This window comes from Rhipicephalus microplus, unplaced genomic scaffold (genome assembly GCF_043290135.1).
Source record: "Rhipicephalus microplus isolate Deutch F79 unplaced genomic scaffold, USDA_Rmic scaffold_71, whole genome shotgun sequence".
Classification (NCBI taxonomy): Eukaryota; Metazoa; Arthropoda; class Arachnida; order Ixodida; family Ixodidae; genus Rhipicephalus; species Rhipicephalus microplus.
In genome coordinates, this window is record NW_027464644.1 from 1,417,189 (window position 1) to 1,438,133 (window position 20,945).

The window sequence follows — 20,945 nt, forward strand, 5'->3', positions numbered from 1 at the left end:
AGCCAATTGCGCCACGGAGACAGTCCTGCTCCACTCTCACCACCATCAGAACATATCTTCAAAGCTATCAGCCCAAAGAAAAAAAAGCGCCGCACCAACACCGGGTGGGCTCGAACCTCCAACCTTTCGGGTTAACAGCCGATCGCGCTAGCCAATTGCGCCACGTAGACAGTCGTGCTCCACACTCACCACCATCAGAACATATCTTCAAAGCTATAAGCGCAAAGAAAAAAGCAACACACCACTCACGGGAGGGCTCGAAACTCCAACCTTTTGATTAACAGCCGATTCAGCTAGGTCAATTTCGCCACGGAGACAGTCTTGCTCCACTCTCACCACCATCAGAACATATCTTCAAAGCTATCAGCCCAAAGAAAAAAAAAGCGCCGCACCACCACCAGGTGGGCTCGAACCTCCAACCTTCCGGTTAACAGCCGATTGCGCTAGCCAATTGCGCCACTGAGACAGTCCTGCTCCACTCTCACCACCATCAGAACATATCTTCAAAGCTATCAGCCCAAAGAAAAAAAAGCGCCGCACCAACACCGGGTGGGCTCGAACCTTCAATATTTCGGGTTAACAGCCGATCGCGCTAGCCAATTGCGCCACGCAGACAGTCGTGCTCCACTCTCACCACCATCAGAACATATCTTCAAAGCTATCAGCGCAAAGAAAAAAGCAACACACCACTCACGGGATGGCTCGAAACTCCAAACTTTTGATTAGCAGCCGATTCAGCTAGTCAATTTCGCCAAGGAGACAGTCTTGCTCCACTCTCACTACCATCAGAACATATCTTCAAAGCTATCAGCCCAAAGAAAAAAAAGCGCCGCACCAACACCGGGTGGGCTCAAACCTCCAACATTTCGGGTTAACAGCCGATCGCGCTAGCCAATTGCGCCACGCAGACAGTCGTGCTCCACACTCACCACCATCAGAACATATCTTCAAAGCTATCAGCGCAAAGAAAAAAGCAACACACCACTCCCGGGAGGGTTCCAACACCCAACTTTTCGGTTAACAGCCGATCGCGCTAGCCAATTGCGCCACGGAGACAGTCCTGCTCCACTCTCACCACCATCAGAACATATCTTCAAAGCTATCAGCCCAAAGAAAAAGAAGCGCCGCACCACCACCGGGTGGGCTCGAACCTCCAACTTTTCGGTTTAGAGCCGATCGCGCTAGCCATTTGCGTCACGGAGACAGTCGTGCTGCACTCTTACCACCGTCAGAACATTTCTTCAAAGTTATCAGCCCAAAGAAAAAAAAAGCACCGCACCACCACCGGGTGGGCTCAAAACCTCCAACCTTTTGGTTAACAGCCGATCGTGCTAGCCGATTGCGCCACGGAGACAGCCCTGCTCCGCTCTCACCACCATGAGAACATATCTTCAAAGCTATCAGCCCAAAGAAAAAAAAGCGCCGCACCACCACCGGGTGGGCTCGAACCTCCAACCTTTCGGTTAACAGCCGATCGCGCTAGCTGATTGCGCCACGGAGACAGTCGTGCTCCACTCTCACCACCATCAGAACATATATTCAAAGGTATCAGCGCAAAGAAAAAAGCAACACACCACTCCCGGGAGGGCTCGAAACTCCAACATTTTGTCTAACAGCCGATCACGCTAGCCAATTGCGCCACGGAGACAGTCCTGCTCCACTCACATCACCATCAGAACGTATCTTCAAAGCTATCAGCGCAAAGAAAAAAGCAACACACCACTCTCGGGAGGGCTCGAAACTCTAACCTTTTGGTTAACAGCCGGTCGCGCTAGCCAATTGTACCACGGAGACAGTCCTGCTCCACTCTCACCACCATCAGAACATATCTTCAAAGCTATCAGCCTAAAGAAAAAAAAGCGCCGCCCCACCACCAGGTGGGCTCTAACCTCCAACCTTTCAGTTAACAGCCGATCGCGCTAGCCAATTGCGCCATGGAGACAGTCGTGCTCCACTATCACCACCATCAGAACATATCTTCAAAGCTATCAGCGCAAAGAAAAAGGCAACACACCACTCCCGGGAGGGCTCGAACCTCCAACCTTTCGGTTAACAGCCGATCGCGCTAGCCAATTGCGCCACGGAGACAGTCCTGCTCCACTCTCACCACCGTCAGAACATTTCTCCAAAGCTATCAGCGCAAAGAAAAAGAAGCGCCGGACCACCACCGGGTGGGCTCGAAACTCCAACATTTTGGTTAACAGCCGATCGCGCCAGCCAACTGCGCCACGGAGACAGTCGTGCTCTACTCTCACCACCATCAGAACATATCTTCAAAGCTATCAGCCTAAAGAAAAAAAGCGCCGCACCACCACCGGGTGGGCTCGAAACTCCAACCTTTCGGTTAACAGCCGATCGCGCTAGCCAATTGCGCCACGGAGACAGTCCTCTCCACTCTCACCACCATCAGAACTTATCTTCAAAGCTATCAGCCCAAAGAAAAAAAAGCGCCGCACCACCACCGAGTGGGCTCGAACCTCCAACTTTTCGGTTAACAACCGATCGCGCTAGCCAATTGCGCCACGGGGATAGTCCTGCTCCACTCTCACCACCATCAGAACATATCTTCAAAGCTATAAGCCCAAAGAAAAAAAAAGCGCCGCACCACCAACAGGTGGGCTTGAACCTCCAGCCTTTCAGTTAACAGCCGATCGCGCTAGCCAATTGCGCCACGGAGACAGTCGTGCTCCACTCTCACTACCGTCAGAACATTTCTCCAATGCTATCAGCGCAAAGAAAAAAAAACCACACAACCACCGTGTGGACTCGAATCTCCACCTTTCGGTTAACAGCCGATCGCGCTAGCCAATTGTGCCACGGAGACAGTCGTGCTCCACTCTCACCACCATCAGAACATACCTTCAAAGCTATCAGCGCAAAGAAAAAAGCAACACACCACTCCCGGGAGGGCTCGAAACTCCAACCTTTAGGTTAACAGCCGATCGCGCTAGCCCATTGCGCCACGGAGACAGTCCTGCTCCACTCTCATCACCATCAGAACATATCTTCAAAGCTATCAGCCCAAAGAAAAAAAAGCGCCGCACCACCGCCAGGTGGGCTCGAACCTCCACCTTTCGGTTAACAGCCGATCGTGCTAGCCAATTGCGCCACGGAGACTCTCACCACCGTCAGAACATATCTTCAAAGCTATCAGCGCAAAGAAAAAAGCAACACACCACTCCCGAGAGGGCTCGTAACTCCAACCTTTTGATTAACAGCCGATTCAGCTAGTCAATTTCGCCACGGAGACAGTCTTGCTCCACTCTCACCACCATCAGAACATATCTTCAAAGCTATCAGCCCAAAGAAAAAAAAAGCGCCGCACCACCACCAGGTGGGCTCGAACCTCCAACCTTCCGGTTAACAGCCGATTGCGCTAGCCAATTGCGCCACTGAGACAGTCCTGCTCCACTCTCACCACCATCAGAACATATCTTCAAAGCTATCAGCCCAAAGAAAAAAAAGCGCCGCACCAACACCGGGTGGGCTCGAACCTTCAACATTTCGGGTTAACAGCCGATCGCGCCAGCCAATTGCGCCACGCAGACAGTCGTGCTCCACTCTCACCACCATCAGAACATATCTTCAAAGCTATCAGCGCAAAGAAAAAAGCGACACACCACTCTCAGGAGGGCTCGAAACTTCAATTTTCCGGTTAACAGCCGAACGTGCTAGCCAATTGCGCCACGAAGACAGTCATGCTCCAATCTCACCACCATCAGAACATATCTTCAAAGTTATCAGCCCAAAGAAAAAAAGCGCCGCACCACCACCGGGTGGGCTCGAACCTCCCATTTTTAGGTTAACAGCTGATCGCGCTAGCCCATTGCGCCACGGAGACAGTCTTGCTCAACACTCACCATCATCAGAACATATCTTCAAAGCTATCAGCCCAAACAAAAAAAAGCGCTGCACCACCACCGGGTGGGCTCGAACCTCCAACCTTTTGGTTAACAGCCCATCGCGCTAGCCAAATTCACCACGGAGACAGTCGTGCTCCACTCTCACCACTGTCAGAACATTTCTCCAAAGCTATCAGCGCAAAGAAAAAAAAAAGCGACACACCGTCCCCGGGAGCGCTCGAACCTCCAACCTTTCGGTTAACGGCCGATCGCGCTAGCCAATTGCGCCACGGAGACAGTCCTCTCCACTCTCACCACCATCAGAACTTATCTTCAAAGCTATCAGCCCAAAGAAAAAAAGCGCCGCACCACCACCGAGTGGGCTCGAACCTCCAACTTTTCGGTTAACAACCGATCGCGCTAGCCAATTGCGCCACGGGGATAGTCCTGCTCCACTCTCACCACCATCAGAACATATCTTCAAAGCTATAAGCCCAAAGAAAAAAAAGCGCCGCACCACCAACAGGTGGGCTTGAACCTCCAGCCTTTCAGTTAACAGCCGATCGCGCTAGCCAATTGCGCCACGGAGACAGTCGTGCTCCACTCTCACTACCGTCAGAACATTTCTCCAATGCTATCAGCGCAAAGAAAAAAAAACGACCCACCACCACCGTGTGGACTCGAATCTCCACCTTTCGGTTAACAGCCGATCGCGCTAGCCAATTGTGCCACGGAGACAGTCGTGCTCCACTCTCACCACCATCAGAACATACCTTCAAAGCTATCAGCGCAAAGAAAAAAGCAACACACCACTCCCGGGAGGGCTCGAAACTCCAACCTTTAGGTTAACAGCCGATCGCGCTAGCCCATTGCGCCACGGAGACAGTCCTGCTCCACTCTCATCACCATCAGAACATATCTTCAAAGCTATCAGCCCAAAGAAAAAAAGCGCCGCACCACCGCCAGGTGGGCTCGAACCTCCACCTTTCGGTTAACAGCCGATCGTGCTAGCCAATTGCGCCACGGAGACTCTCACCACCATCAGAACATATCTTCAAAGCTATCAGCGCAAAGAAAAAAGCAACACACCACTCCCGGGAGGGCTCGTAACTCCAACCTTTTGATTAACAGCCGATTCAGCTAGTCAATTTCGCCACGGAGACAGTCTTGCTCCACTCTCACCACCATCAGAACATATCTTCAAAGCTATCAGCCCAAAGAAAAAAAAAGCGCCGCACCACCACCAGGTGGGCTCGAACCTCCAACCTTCCGGTTAACAGCCGATTGCGCTAGCCAATTGCGCCACTGAGACAGTCCTGCTCCACTCTCACCACCATCAGAACATATCTTCAAAGCTATCAGCCCAAAGAAAAAAAAGCGCCGCACCAACACCGGGTGGGCTCGAACCTTCAACATTTCGGGTTAACAGCCGATCGCGCCAGCCAATTGCGCCACGCAGACAGTCGTGCTCCACTCTCACCACCATCAGAACATATCTTCAAAGCTATCAGCGCAAAGAAAAAAGCGACACACCACTCTCAGGAGGGCTCGAAACTTCAATTTTCCGGTTAACAGCCGAACGTGCTAGCCAATTGCGCCACGAAGACAGTCATGCTCCAATCTCACCACCATCAGAACATATCTTCAAAGTTATCAGCCCAAAGAAAAAAAGCGCCGCACCACCACCGGGTGGGCTCGAACCTCCCATTTTTAGGTTAACAGCTGATCGCGCTAGCCCATTGCGCCACGGAGACAGTCTTGCTCAACACTCACCATCATCAGAACATATCTTCAAAGCTATCAGCCCAAACAAAAAAAAGCGCTGCACCACCACCGGGTGGGCTCGAACCTCCAACCTTTTGGTTAACAGCCCATCGCGCTAGCCAAATTCACCACGGAGACAGTCGTGCTCCACTCTCACCACTGTCAGAACATTTCTCCAAAGCTATCAGCGCAAAGAAAAAAAAAAAGCGACACACCGTCCCCGGGAGCGCTCGAACCTCCAACCTTTCGGTTAACGGCCGATCGCGCTAGCCAATTGCGCCACGGAGACAGTCCTCTCCACTCTCACCACCATCAGAACTTATCTTCAAAGCTATCAGCCCAAAGAAAAAAAGCGCCGCACCACCACCGAGTGGGCTCGAACCTCCAACTTTTCGGTTAACAACCGATCGCGCTAGCCAATTGCGCCACGGGGATAGTCCTGCTCCACTCTCACCACCATCAGAACATATCTTCAAAGCTATAAGCCCAAAGAAAAAAAAGCGCCGCACCACCAACAGGTGGGCTTGAACCTCCAGCCTTTCAGTTAACAGCCGATCGCGCTAGCCAATTGCGCCACGGAGACAGTCGTGCTCCACTCTCACTACCGTCAGAACATTTCTCCAATGCTATCAGCGCAAAGAAAAAAAAACGACCCACCACCACCGTGTGGACTCGAATCTCCACCTTTCGGTTAACAGCCGATCGCGCTAGCCAATTGTGCCACGGAGACAGTCGTGCTCCACTCTCACCACCATCAGAACATACCTTCAAAGCTATCAGCGCAAAGAAAAAAGCAACACACCACTCCCGGGAGGGCTCGAAACTCCAACCTTTAGGTTAACAGCCGATCGCGCTAGCCCATTGCGCCACGGAGACAGTCCTGCTCCACTCTCATCACCATCAGAACATATCTTCAAAGCTATCAGCCCAAAGAAAAAAAGCGCCGCACCACCGCCAGGTGGGCTCGAACCTCCACCTTTTGGTTAACAGCCGATCGTGCTAGCCAATTGCGCCACGGAGACTCTCACCACCATCAGAACATATCTTCAAAGCTATCAGCGCAAAGAAAAAAGCAACACACCACTCCCGGGAGGGCTCGTAACTCCAACCTTTTGATTAACAGCCGATTCAGCTAGTCAATTTCGCCACGGAGACAGTCTTGCTCCACTCTCACCACCATCAGAACATATCTTCAAAGCTATCAGCCCAAAGAAAAAAAACGCGCCGCACCACCACCAGGTGGGCTCGAACCTCCAACCTTCCGGTTAACAGCCGATTGCGCTAGCCAATTGCGCCACTGAGACAGTCCTGCTCCACTCTCACCACCATCAGAACATATCTTCAAAGCTATCAGCGCAAAGAAAAAAGCGACACACCACTCTCAGGAGGGCTCGAAACTTCAATTTTCCGGTTAACAGCCGAACGTGCTAGCCAATTGCGCCACGAAGACAGTCATGCTCCAATCTCACCACCATCAGAACATATCTTCAAAGTTATCAGCCCAAAGAAAAAAAGCGCCGCACCACCACCGGGTGGGCTCGAACCTCCCATTTTTAGGTTAACAGCTGATCGCGCTAGCCCATTGCGCCACGGAGACAGTCCTGCTCCACTCTCATCACCATCAGAACATATCTTCAAAGCTATCAGCCCAAACAAAAAAAAGCGCTGCACCACCAGCGGGTGGGCTCGAACCTCCAACCTTTTGATTAACAGCCGATCGTGCTAGCCAATTGCGCCACGGAGACTCTCACCACCATCAGAACATATCTTCAAAGCTATCAGCGCAAAGAAAAAAGACAAACACCACTCCCGGGAGGGCTCGTAACTCCAACCTTTTGATTAACAGCCGATTCAGCTAGTCAATTTCGCCACGGAGACAGTCTTGCTCCACTCTCACCACCATCAGAACATATCTTCAAAGCTATCAGCCCAAAGAAAAAAAAAAGCGCCGCACCACCACCAGGTGGGCTCGAACCTCCAACCTTCCGGTTAACAGCCGATTGCGCTAGCCAATTGCGCCACTGAGACAGTCCTGCTCCACTCTCACCACCATCAGAACATATCTTCAAAGCTATCAGCCCAAAGAAAAAAGCAACACACCACTCCCGGGAGGGCTCGAACCTCCAACTTTTCGGTTAACAGCCGATCGCGCTTGACAATTGCGCCACGGAGACAGTCCTGCTCCACTCTCACCACCATCAGAACATATCTTCAGTTGTGGAGTTTCTAGTTGCAGAGTCTCTAGTTGTGGAGTTTCTAGTTGTGGAGTTTCCAGTTGTGGAGTATCTAGTTGTGGAGTTTCCAGTTGTGAAGTATCTAGTTGTGGAGTTTCCAGTTCTGGAGTATCTAGCTGTGGAGTTTAAAGTTGTGAAGTTTCAAGTTGTGGAGTCTCTAGTTGTAGAGTTACTAGTTGCGGAGTTTCTACTTGTGAAGATTCAAGTTGCGGAGTCTCAAGTTGTTGAGTTTCCAGCTGTGGAGTTTCCAGTTGTGTAGTTTCTAGTTGTGGAGTTTCTAGTTGTGAAGTCTCTAGTTTTGCAGTTTCTAGTTGTAAAGTTTTTAGTTGTGGAGTTTCTAGATATGGAATTTCTAGTTGCCGAGTCTCTATTTGTGGAGTTTGTAGTTGTGGAGTTTCTAGTTGTGGAGTTTCTAGTTGTGGAGTCTCTAGTTGCGGAGTTTCTAGTTGTGGAGTTTCTAGTTGTGGAGTTTCTAGTTGTGAAGTTTCTGGTTGTGGAGTTTCTAGTTGTGGAGTTTCTAGTTGTGGAGTTTCTAGTTGTGGAGTCTCAAGTTGTGGAGTTTAAACTTGTGGAGTTCAAGTTGTGGACTCTATAGTTGTGGAGTTTCTAGTTGTGGAGTTTCTAGTTGTGGATTTTCTAGCTGTGGAGTATCTAGTTGTAGATTTTCCAGTTGTGGAGTTTCTAGTTGTGGAGTTTCTAGTTGCAGAGTCTCTAGTTGTGGAATTTCTAGTTGCCGAGTCTCTATTCGTGGAATTTCTAGTTGCCGAGTCTCTATTTGTGGAGTTTGTAGTTGTGGAGTTTCTAGTTGTGGAGTTTCTAGTTGCAGAGTCTCTAGTTGTGGAGTTTCAAGTTGTGGAGTCTCTAGATGTGGAGTTTCCAGTTGTCGAGTTTCCAGTTGTGGAGTATCTAGTAGTGGAGTTTCCAGTTGTGGAGTTTCTAGTTGTGGAGTTTCTAGTTGCGGAGTCCCTAGTTGTGGAGTTTCTAGTTGCGGAGTTTCTAGTGTTGGAGTTTCAAGTTGTGGAGTTTCAAGTTGCGGAGTCTCAAGCTGTGCAGTTTCTAGTTGTTGAGTTTTTAGTTGTGGAGTTTCTAGTTGTTGAGTTTCTAGTTTGAAGTCTCTACTTGTAGATTCTCTAGTTGTGGAGTCTCAAGTTTAGGAGTTTCTAGTTGAAGAGTTTTTAGTTGTGGAGTGTCTAGTTGTGGAGTTTCCAGTTGTGGAGTTTCGAGTTTTGGAGTTTCTAGTTGTGGAGTATCTAGTTGTGTAGTTTCTAGTTGTGGAGTTTCGAGTTGTGGAGTTTCTAGTTGTGGAGTTTCGAGTTGTGGAGTCTCTAGTTGTGGAGTTTCTAGTTGTGAAGTTTCCAGTTGTGAAGTATCTAGTTGTGGAGTTTCCAGTTGAGGAGTATCTAGTTGTGGAGTTTTAAGTTGTGGAGTTTCTAGTTGCGGAGTTTCTAGTTGTGGAGTTTTTAATAGCGGAGTTTCTACTTGTGAAGTTTCAAGTTGCGGAGTCTCAAGTTGTGGAGTTTCCAGCTGTGGAGTTTTTAGTTGTGGAGTTTCTAGTTGTTGAGTTTCTAGTTGTGAAGTCTCTAGTTTTGCAGTTTCTAGTTGCAAAGTTTTTAGTTGTGGAGTTTCTAGATATGGAATTTCTAGTTGCCGAGTCTCTATTTGTGGAGTTTGTAGTTGTGGAGTTTCTAGTTGTGGAGTTTCAAGTTGTGGAGTTTCTAGTTTTGGAGTCTCTAGTTGCGGAGTTTCAAGTTGTTGAGTTTCTAGTTGTGGAGTTTCTAGTTGTGGAGTTTCTAGTTGCGGAATCTCTAGCTGTGGATTTTCTATTTGCGTAACTTAAGGTTGTGAGGTTTCAAGTTGTGGAGTTTCTAGTTGTGGAGTCTCTAGTTGTGTAGTTTCTAGCTGCGGAGATTCTAGTTGCGGAGTTTCAAGTTGGGGAGTTTCTAGTTGTGGAGTTTCTAGTTGTGGAATTTCAAGTTGTGGACTCTATAGTTGTGGAGTTTCTAGTTGTGGAGTTTCTAGTTATGGATTTTCTAGTTGTGGAGTATCTAGTTGTAGATTTTCCAGTTGCGGAGTTTCTAGTTGTGGAGTTGCGGAGTGTCTAGTTGTGGAGTTTCTAGTTGCAGAGTCTCTAGTTGTGGAATTTCTAGTTTCCGAGTCTCTATTCATGGAATTTCTAGTTGCCGAGTCTCTATTTGTGGAGTTTGTAGTTGTGGAGTTTCAAGTGTTGGAGTTTCAAGTTGCGGAGTCTCAAGCTGTGCAGTTTCTAATTGTTGAGTTTTTAGTTGTGGAGTTTCTAGTTGTTGAGTTTCTAGTTTGAAGTCTCTACTTGTAGATTCTCTAGTTGTGGAGTCTCAAGTTTAGGAGTTTCTAGTTGAAGAGTTTTTAGTTGTGGAGTGTCTAGTTGTGGAGTTTCCAGTTGTGGAGTTTCGAGTTTTGGAGTTTCTAGTTGTGGAGTCTCTAGTTGTGTAGTTTCTAGCTGCGGAGTTTCTAGTTGCGGAGTTTCCATTTGTGGAGTTTCTAGCTGCGGAGTTTCTAGTTGCGGAGTTTCCATTTGTGGAGTTTTTAGTTGTGGAGTCTCTAGTTGTAGAGTTACTAGTTGCGGAGTATCTAGTTGTGGAGTCTCTAGTTGTAGAGTTACTAGTTGTGGAGTTGCGGAGTCACTGGCTGGGGAGTTTCTAGTTGTGGAGTTTCGAGTTGTGGAGTCTCTAGTTGTGGAGTTTCTAGTTGTGGAGTTTCCAGTTGTGGAGTATCTAGTTGTGGAGTTTCCAGTTGTGAAGTATCTAGTTGTGGAGTTTCCAGTTGTGGAGTATCTAGTTGTGGAGTTTTAAGTTGTGGAGTTTCTAGTTGCGGAGTTTCTAGTTGTGGAGTTTTTAATAGCGGAGTTTCTACTTGTGAAGTTTGAAGTTGCGGAGTCTCAAGTTGTGGAGTTTCCAGCTGTGGAGTTTTTAGTTGTGGAGTTTCTAGTTGTTGAGTTTCTAGTTGGGAAGTCTCTAGTTTTGCAGTTTCTAGTTGTAAAGTTTTTAGTTGTGGAGATTCTAGATATGGAATTTCTAGTTGCCGAGTCTCTATTTGTGGAGTTTGTAAATGTGGAGTTTGTAGTTGTGGAGTTTCAAGTTGTGGAGTTTCTAGTTTTGGAGACTAGTTGCGGAGTTTCTAGTTGTTGAGTTTCTAGTTGTGGAGTTTCTAGTTGAGAAATCTCTAGCTGTGGATTCTCTAGTTGCGTAACTTAAGGTTGTGAGGTTTCAAGTTTTGGAGTTTCTAGTTGTGGAGTTTCTAGTTGTGGAGTCTCTAGTTGTGTAGTTTCTAGCTGCGGAGATTCTAGTTGTGGAGTTTCTATTTGTGGAGTTTCTAGCTGCGGAGTTTCTAGTTGCAGAGTCTCTGGTTGTGGAGTTTCTAGTTGCGGAGTCTCTAGTTGTGGTATTTCTAGTTGTGGAGTTTCTAGCTGTGGTGTTTCCAGTTGTGGAGTTTTTAGTTGTGGACTTTCTAGACATGAAATTTCTTGTAGCCGAGTCTCTATTTGTGGAGTTTGCAGTTGTGGAGTTTCTATTTGTGGAGTTTCTAGTTGTGGAGTTTCTGGTTGTGGAGTTTCTAGTTGTGGAGTTTCAAGTTGTGGAGTTTCTAGTTGTGGAGTCTCAAGCTGTGGAGTTTCAAGTTTTGCAGTTTCTAATTGTGGAGTTTCTAGATTTGGAATTTCTAGTTGCCGAGTCTCTATTTGTGGAATTTCTAGTTGCCGAGTCTCTATTTGTGGAGTTTGTAGTTGTGGAGTTTCTAATTGTGGAGTTTCTAGTTGTGGAGTTTCTAGTTGCAGAGTCTCTGGTTGTGGAGTTTAAAGTTGTGGAGTCTCTAGATGTGAAGTTTCTAGTTGTCGAGTTTCCAGTTGTGGAGTATCTAGTAGTGGAGTTTCCAGTTGTGGAGTTTCTAGTGTTGGAGTTTCTAGTTGCGGAGTCCCTAGTTGTGGAGTTTCTAGTTGTGGAGTTTCTAGTTGTGGAGTTTCAAGTTGCGGAGTCTCATGCTGTGCAGTTTCTAGTTGTTGAGTTTTTAGTTGTGGAGTTTCTAGTTTGAAGTCTCTAGTTGTAGATTCTCTAGTTGTGGAGTCTCTAGTTTAGGAGTTTCTAGTTGAAGAGTTTTTAGTTGTGGAGTGTCTAGTTGTGGAGTTTCGAGTTGTGGAGTTTCGAGTTGTGGAGTTTCGAGTTTTGGAGTTTCTACTTGTGGAGTTTCTAGTTGTGGAGTCTCTAGTTGCGGAGTTTCTAGTTGTGGAGTTTCTAGTTGTGGAGTTTCTAGTTGTGAAGTTTCTGGTTGTGGAGTTTCTAGTTGTGGTGTTTCTAGTTGTGGAGTGTCTAGTTGTGGAGTTTCAAGTTGTGGAGTTTCTAGTAGAGTTTCGGATTGTGAAGTTTTAGTTGTGGAGTTTCTAGTTGTGGAGTTTCTAGTTTTGGAGTTTCTAGTTTTGAAGTTTCTAGTTGTAGAGTCTCCTGTTGCGGAGTTTCTAGTTGTGGAGTTTCTAGTTGTGGAGTTTCTAGTTGTGGAGTCTCAAGTTGTGGAGTTTAAACTTGTGGAGTTTCAAGTTGTGGACTCTATAGTTGTGGAGTTTCTAGTTGTGGAGTTTCTAGTTGTGGATTTTCTAGTTGTGGAGTATCTAGTTGTAGATTTTCCAGTTGTGGAGTTTCTAGTTGTGGAGTTGCGGAGTCTCTAGTTGTGGAGTTTCTAGTTGCAGAGTCTCTAGTTGTGGAATTTCTAGTTGCCGAGTCTCTATTCGTGGAATTTCTAGTTGCCGAGTCTCTATTTGTGGAGTTTGTAGTTGTGGAGTTTCTAGTTGTGGAGTTTCTAGTTGCAGAGTCTCTAGTTGTGGAGTTTCAAGTTGTGGAGTCTCTAGATGTGGAGTTTCCAGTTGTCGAGTTTCCAGTTGTGGAGTATCTAGTAGTGGAGTTTCCAGTTGTGGAGTTTCTAGTTGTGGAGTTTCTAGTTGCGGAGTCTCTAGTTGTGGAGTTTCTAGTTGCGGAGTTTCTAGTTGTGGAGTTTCAAGTTGTGGAGTTTCAAGTTGCGGAGTCTCAAGCTGTCAGTTTCTAGTTGTTGAGTTTTTAGTTGTGGAGTTTCTAGTTGTTGAGTTTCTAGTTTGAAGTCTCTACTTGTAGATTCTCTAGTTGTGGAGTCTCAAGTTTAGGAGTTTCTAGTTGAAGAGTTTTTAGTTGTGGAGTTTCTAGTTGTGGAGTCTCTAGATGTGTAGTTTCTAGCTGCGGAGTTTCTAGTTGCGGAGTTTCCGTTTGTGGAGTTTCTAGTTGTGGAGTCTCAAGTTGTGGAGTTTAAAGTTGTGGAGTTTCAAGTTGTGGAGTCGCTAGTTGTAGAGTTACTAGTTGCGGAGTATCTAGTTGTGGAGTTTCCAGTTGTGGAGTTTCTAGTTGTGGAGTTGCGGAGTCTCTGGTTGTGGAGTTTCTAGTTGTGGAGTTCCGAGTTGTGGAGTCTCTAGTTGTGGAGTTTCTAGTTGTGAAGTTTCCAGTTGTGAAGTATCTAGTTGTGGAGTTTCCAGTTGAGGAGTATCTAGTTGTGGCGTTTTAAGTTGTGGAGTTTCTAGTTGCGGAGTTTCTAGTTGTGGAGTTTTTAATAGCGGAGTTTCTACTTGTGAAGTTTCAAGTTGCGGAGTCTCAAGTTGTGGAGTTTCCAGCTGTGGAGTTTTTAGTTGTGGAGTTTCTAGTTGTTGAGTTTCTAGTTGTGAAGTCTCTAGTTTTGCAGTTTCTAGTTGCAAAGTTTTTAGTTGTGGAGTTTCTAGATATGGAATTTCTAGTTGCCGAGTCTCTATTTGTGGAGTTTGTAGTTGTGGAGTTTCTAGTTGTGGAGTTTCTAGTTGCAGAGTCTCTAGTTGTGGAGTTTCCAGTTGTGGAGTATCTAGTTGTGGAGTTTCCAGTTGTGAAGTATCTAGTTGTGGAGTTTCCAGTTGTGGAGTATCTAGTTGTGGAGTTTAAAGTTGTGAAGTTTCAAGTTGTGGAGTCTCTAGTTGTAGAGTTACTAGTTGCGGAGTTTCTACTTGTGAAGATTCAAGTTGCGGAGTCTCAAGTTGTGGAGTTTCCACCTGTGGAGTTTCCAGTTGTGTAGTTTCTAGTTGTGGAGTTTCTAGTTGTGAAGTCTCTAGTTTTGCAGTTTCTAGTTGTAAAGTTTTTTGTTATGGAGTTTCTAGATATGGAATTTATAGTTGCCGAGTCTCTATTTGTGGAGTTTGTAGTTGTGGAGTTTCTAGTTGTGGAGTTTCTAGTTGTGAAGTTTCTGGTTGTGGAGTTTCTAGTTGTGGTGTTTCTAGTTGTGGAGTGTCTAGTTGTGGAGTTTCAAGTTGTGGAGTTTCTAGTAGAGTTTCGGATTGTGAAGCTTTAGTTGTGGAGTTTCTAGTTGTGGAGTTTCTAGTTTTGGAGTTTCTAGTTTTGAAGTTTCTAGTTGTAGAGTCTCCTGTTGCGGAGTTTCTAGTTGTGGAGTTTCTAGTTGTGGAGTTTCTAGTTGTGGAGTCTCAAGTTGTGGAGTTTAAACTTGTGGAGTTTCAAGTTGTGGACTCTATAGTTGTGGAGTTTCTAGTTGTGGAGTTTCTAGTTGTGGATTTTCTAGTTGTGGAGTATCTAGTTGTAGATTTTCCAGTTGTGGAGTTTCTAGTTGTGGAGTTGCGGAGTCTCTAGTTGTGGAGTTTCTAGTTGCAGAGTCTCTAGTTGTGGAATTTCTAGTTGCCGAGTCTCTATTCGTGGAATTTCTAGTTGCCGAGTCTCTATTTGTGGAGTTTGTAGTTGTGGAGTTTCTAGTTGTGGAGTTTCTAGTTGCAGAGTCTCTAGTTGTGGAGTTTCAAGTTGTGGAGTCTCTAGATGTGGAGTTTCCAGTTGTCGAGTTTCCAGTTGTGGAGTATCTAGTAGTGGAGTTTCCAGTTGTGGAGTTTCTAGTTGTGGAGTTTCTAGTTGCGGAGTCCCTAGTTGTGGAGTTTCTAGTTGCGGAGTTTCTAGTTGTGGAGTTTCAAGTTGTGGAGTTTCAAGTTGCGGAGTCTCAAGCTGTGCAGTTTCTAGTTGTTGAGTTTTTAGTTGTGGAGTTTCTAGTTGTTGAGTTTCTAGTTTGAAGTCTCTACTTGTAGATTCTCTAGTTGTGGAGTCTCAAGTTTAGGAGTTTCTAGTTGAAGAGTTTTTAGTTGTGGAGTGTCTAGTTGTGGAGTTTCCAGTTGTGGAGTTTCGAGTTTTGGAGTTTCTAGTTGTGGAGTTTCTAGTTGTGGAGTTTCTAGTTGTGAAGTTTCTGGTTGTGGAGTTTCTAGTTGTGGTGTTTCTAGTTGTGGAGTGTCTAGTTGTGGAGTTTCAAGTTGTGGAGTTTCTAGTAGAGTTTCGGATTGTGAAGCTTTAGTTGTGGAGTTTCTAGTTGTGGAGTTTCTAGTTTTGGAGTTTCTAGTTTTGAAGTTTCTAGTTGTAGAGTCTCCTGTTGCGGAGTTTCTAGTTGTGGAGTTTCTAGTTGTGGAGTTTCTAGTTGTGGAGTCTCAAGTTGTGGAGTTTAAACTTGTGGAGTTTCAAGTTGTGGACTCTATAGTTGTGGAGTTTCTAGTTGTGGAGTTTCTAGTTGTGGATTTTCTAGTTGTGGAGTATCTAGTTGTAGATTTTCCAGTTGTGGAGTTTCTAGTTGTGGAGTTGCGGAGTCTCTAGTTGTGGAGTTTCTAGTTGCAGAGTCTCTAGTTGTGGAATTTCTAGTTGCCGAGTCTCTATTCGTGGAATTTCTAGTTGCCGAGTCTCTATTTGTGGAGTTTGTAGTTGTGGAGTTTCTAGTTGTGGAGTTTCTAGTTGCAGAGTCTCTAGTTGTGGAGTTTCAAGTTGTGGAGTCTCTAGATGTGGAGTTTCCAGTTGTCGAGTTTCCAGTTGTGGAGTATCTAGTAGTGGAGTTTCCAGTTGTGGAATTTCTAGTTGTGGAGTTTCTAGTTGCGGAGTCCCTAGTTGTGGAGTTTCTAGTTGCGGAGTTTCTAGTTGTGGAGTTTCAAGTTGTGGAGTTTCAAGTTGCGGAGTCTCAAGCTGTGCAGTTTCTAGTTGTTGAGTTTTTAGTTGTGGAGTTTCTAGTTGTTGAGTTTCTAGTTTGAAGTCTCTACTTGTAGATTCTCTAGTTGTGGAGTCTCAAGTTTAGGAGTTTCTAGTTGAAGAGTTTTTAGTTGTGGAGTGTATAGTTGTGGAGTTTCCAGTTGTGGAGTTTCGAGTTTTGGAGTTTCTAGTTGTGGAGTCTCTAGATGTGTAGTTTCTAGCTGCGGAGTTTCTAGTTGCGGAGTTTCCATTTGTGGAGTTTCTAGTTGTGGAGTCTCAAGTTGTGGAGTTTAAAGTTGTGGAGTTTCAAGTTGTGGAGTCTCTAGTTGTAGAGTTACTAGTTGCAGAGTATCTAGTTGTGGAGTTTCCAGTTGTGGAGTTTCTAGTTGTGGAGTTGCGGAGTCTCTGGTTGTGGAGTTTCTAGTTGTGGAGTTCCGAGTTGTGGAGTCTCTAGTTGTGGAGTTTCTAGTTGTGAAGTTTCCAGTTGTGAAGTATCTAGTTGTGGAGTTTCCAGTTGAGGAGTATCTAGTTGTGGAGTTTTAAGTTGTGGAGTTTCTAGTTGCGGAGTTTCTAGTTGTGGAGTTTTTAATAGCGGAGTTTCTACTTGTGAAGTTTCAAGTTGCGGAGTCTCAAGTTGTGGAGTTTCCAGCTGTGGAGTTTTTAGTTGTGGAGTTTCTAGTTGTTGAGTTTCTAGTTGTGAAGTCTCTAGTTTTGCAGTTTCTAGTTGCAAAGTTTTTAGTTGTGGAGTTTCTAGATATGGAATTTCTAGTTGCCGAGTCTCTATTTGTGGAGTTTGTAGTTGTGGAGTTTCTAGTTGTGGAGTTTCTAGTTGCAGGGTCTCTAGTTGTGGAGTTTCCAGTTGTGGAGTATCTAGTTGTGGAGTTTCCAGTTGTGAAGTATCTAGTTGTGGAGTTTCCAGTTGTGGAGTATCTAGTTGTGGAGTTTAAAGTTGTGAAGTTTCAAGTTGTGGAGTCTCTAGTTGTAGAGTTACTAGTTGCGGAGTTTCTACTTGTGAAGATTCAAGTTGCGGAGTCTCAAGTTGTGGAGTTTCCAGCTGTGGAGTTTCCAGTTGTGTAGTTTCTAGTTGTGGAGTTTCTAGTTGTGAAGTCTCTAGTTTTGCAGTTTCTAGTTGTAAAGTTTTTAGTTGTGGAGTTTCTAGATATGGAATTTCTAGTTGCCGAGTCTCTATTTGTGGAGTTTGTAGTTGTGGAGTTTCTAGTTGTGGAGTTTCTAGTTGTGGAGTCTCTAGTTGCGGAGTTTCTAGTTGTGGAGTTTCTAGTTGTGGAGTTTCTAGTTGTGAAGTTTCTGGTTGTGGAGTTTCTAGTTGTGGAGTTTCTAGTTGTGGAGTTTCTAGTTGTGGAGTCTCAAGTTGTGGAGTTTAAACTTGTGGAGTTCCAGTTGTGGACTCTATAGTTGTGGAGTTTCTAGTTGTGGAGATTCTAGTTGTGGATTTTCTAGCTGTGGAGTATCTAGTTGTAGATTTTCCAGTTGTGGAGTTTCTAGTTGTTGAGTTTCTAGTTGCAGAGTCTCTAGTTGTGGAATTTCTAGTTGCCGAGTCTCTATTCGTGGAATTTCTAGTTGCCGAGTCTCTATTTGTGGAGTTTGTAGTTGTGGAGTCTCTAGTTGTGGAGTTTCAAGTTGTGGAGTCTCTAGATGTGGAGTTTCCAGTTGTCGAGTTTCCAGTTGTGGAGTATCTAGTAGTGGAGTTTCCAGTTGTGGAGTTTCTAGTTGTGGAGTTTCTAGTTGCGGAGTCCCTAGTTGTGGAGTTTCTAGTTGCGGAGTTTCTAGTGTTGGAGTTTCAAGTTGTGGAGTTTCAAGTTGCGGAGTCTCAAGCTGTGCAGTTTCTAGTTGTTGAGTTTTTAGTTGTGGAGTTTCTAGTTGTTGAGTTTCTAGTTTGAAGTCTCTACTTGTAGATTCTCTAGTTGTGGAGTCTCAAGTTTAGGAGTTTCTAGTTGAAGAGTTTTTAGTTGTGGAGTGTCTAGTTGTGGAGTTTCCAGTTGTGGAGTTTCGAGTTTTGGAGTTTCTAGTTGTGGAGTTTCGAGTTGTGGAGTTTCTAGTTGTGGAGTTTCGAGTTGTGGAGTCTCTAGTTGTGGAGTTTCTAGTTGTGAAGTTTCCAGTTGTGAAGTATCTAGTTGTGGAGTTTCCAGTTGAGGAGTTTCTAGTTGTGGAGTTTTTAATAGCGGAGTTTCTACTTGTGAAGTTTCAAGTTGCGGAGTCTCAAGTTGTGGAGTTTCCAGCTGTGGAGTTTTTAGTTGTGGAGTTTCTAGTTGTTGAGTTTCTAGTTGTGAAGTCTCTAGTTTTGCAGTTTCTAGTTGCAAAGTTTTTAGTTGTGGAGTTTCTAGATATGGAATTTCTAGTTGCCGAGTCTCTATTTGTGGAGTTTGTAGTTGTGGAGTTTCTAGTTGTGGAGTTTCAAGTTGTGGAGTTTCTAGTTTTGGAGTCTCTAGTTGCGGAGTTTCAAGTTGTTGAGTTTCTAGTTGTGGAGTTTCTAGTTGTGGAGTTTCTAGTTGCGGAATCTCTAGCTGTGGATTTTCTATTTGCGTAACTTAAGGTTGTGAGGTTTCAAGTTGTGGAGTTTCTAGTTGTGGAGTCTCTAGTTGTGTAGTTTCTAGCTGCGGAGATTCTAGTTGCGGAGTTTCAAGTTGGGGAGTTTCTAGTTGTGGAGTTTCTAGTTGTGGAGTTTCAAGTTGTGGACTCTATAGTTGTGGAGTTTCTAGTTGTGGAGTTTCTAGTTATGGATTTTCTAGTTGTGGAGTATCTAGTTGTAGATTTTCCAGTTGTGGAGTTTCTAGTTGTGGAGTTGCGGAGTCTCTAGTTGTGGAGTTTCTAGTTGCAGAGTCTCTAGTTGTGGAATTTCTAGTTGCCGAGTCTCTATTCATGGAATTTCTAGTTGCCGAGTCTCTATTTGTGGAGTTTGTAGTTGTGGAGTTTCAAGTGTTGGAGTTTCAAGTTGCGGAGTCTCAAGCTGTGCAGTTTCTAATTGTTGAGTTTTTAGTTGTGGAGTTTCTAGTTGTTGAGTTTCTAGTTTGAAGTCTCTACTTGTAGATTCTCTAGTTGTGGAGTCTCAAGTTTAGGAGTTTCTAGTTGAAGAGTTTTTAGTTGTGGAGTGTCTAGTTGTGGAGTTTCCAGTTGTGGAGTTTCGAGTTTTGGAGTTTCTAGTTGTGGAGTCTCTAGTTGTGTAGTTTCTAGCTGCGGAGTTTCTAGTTGCGGAGTTTCCATTTGTGGAGTTTCTAGCTGCGGAGTTTCTAGTTGCGGAGTTTCCATTTGTGGAGTTTTTAGTTGTGGAGTCTCTAGTTGTAGAGTTACTAGTTGCGGAGTATCTAGTTGTGGAGTCTCTAGTTGTAGAGTTACTAGTTGTGGAGTTGCGGAGTCTCTGGCTGGGGAGTTTCTAGTTGTGGAGTTTCGAGTTGTGGAGTCTCTAGTTGTGGAGTTTCTAGTTGTGGAGTTTCCAGTTGTGGAGTATCTAGTTGTGGAGTTTCCAGTTGTGAAGTATCTAGTTGTGGAGTTTCCAGTTGTGGAGTATCTAGTTGTGGAGTTTTAAGTTGTGGAGTTTCTAGTTGCGGAGTTTGTAGTTGTGGAGTTTTTAATAGCGGAGTTTCTACTTGTGAAGTTTGAAGTTGCGGAGTCTCAAGTTGTGGAGTTTCCAGCTGTGGAGTTTTTAGTTGTGGAGTTTCTAGTTGTTGAGTTTCTAGTTGGGAAGTCTCTAGTTTTGCAGTTTCTAGTTGTAAAGTTTTTAGTTGTGGAGATTCTAGATATGGAATTTCTAGTTGCCGAGTCTCTATTTGTGGAGTTTGTAGTTGTGGAGTTTGTAGTTGTGGAGTTTCAAGTTGTGGAGTTTCTAGTTTTGGAGTCTAGTTGCGGAGTTTCTAGTTGTTGAGTTTCTAGTTGTGGAGTTTCTAGTTGAGAAATCTCTAGCTGTGGATTCTCTAGTTGCGTAACTTAAGGTTGTGAGCTTTCAAGTTTTGGAGTTTCTAGTTGTGGAGTTTCTAGTTGTGGAGTCTCTAGTTGTGTAGTTTCTAGCTGCGGAGATTCTAGTTGTGGAGTTTCTATTTGTGGAGTTTCTAGCTGCGGAGTTTCTAGTTGCAGAGTCTCTGGTTGTGGAGTTTCTAGTTGCGGAGTCTCTAGTTGTGGTATTTCTAGTTGTGGAGTTTCTAGCTGTGGTGTTTCCAGTTGTGGAGTTTTTAGTTGTGGACTTTCTAGACATGAAATTTCTTGTAGCCGAGTCTCTATTTGTGGAGTTTGCAGTTGTGGAGTTTCTATTTGTGGAGTTTCTATTTGTGGGGTCTCTTGTTGCAGAGATTCTAGTTGTGGAGTTTGTAGTTGTGGAGTTTCTAGTTGTGGAGTTTCTGGTTGTGGAGTTTCTAGTTGTGGAGTTTCAAGTTGTGGAGTTTCTAGTTGTGGAGTCTCAAGCTGTGGAGTTTCAAGTTTTGCAGTTTCTAATTGTGGAGTTTCTAGATTTGGAATTTCTAGTTGCCGAGTCTCTATTTGTGGAATTTCTAGTTGCCGAGTCTCTATTTGTGGAGTTTGTAGTTGTGGAGTTTCTAATTGTGGAGTTTCTAGTTGTGGAGTTTCTAGTTGCAGAGTCTCTGGTTGTGGAGTTTAAAGTTGTGGAGTCTCTAGATGTGGAGTTTCTAGTTGTCGAGTTTCCAGTTGTGGAGTATCTAGTAGTGGAGTTTCCAGTTGTGGAGTTTCTAGTGTTGGAGTTTCTAGTTGCGGAGTCCCTAGTTGTGGAGTTTCTAGTTGTGGAGTTTCTAGTTGTTGAGTTTCAAGTTGCGGAGTCTCATGCTGTGCAGTTTCTAGTTGTTGAGTTTTTAGTTGTGGAGTTTCTAGTTGTTGAGTTTCTAGTTTGAAGTCTCTAGTTGTAGATTCTCTAGTTGTGGAGTCTCTAGTTTAGGAGTTTCTAGTTGAAGAGTTTTTAGTTGTGGAGTGTCTAGTTGTGGAGTTTCGAGTTGTGGAGTTTCGAGTTGTGGAGTTTCGAGTTTTGGAGTTTCTAGTTGTGGAGTTTCTAGTTGTGGAGTCTCTAGTTGCGGAGTTTCTAGTTGTGGAGTTTCTAGTTGTGGAGTTTCTAGTTGTGAAGTTTCTGGTTGTGGAGTTTCTAG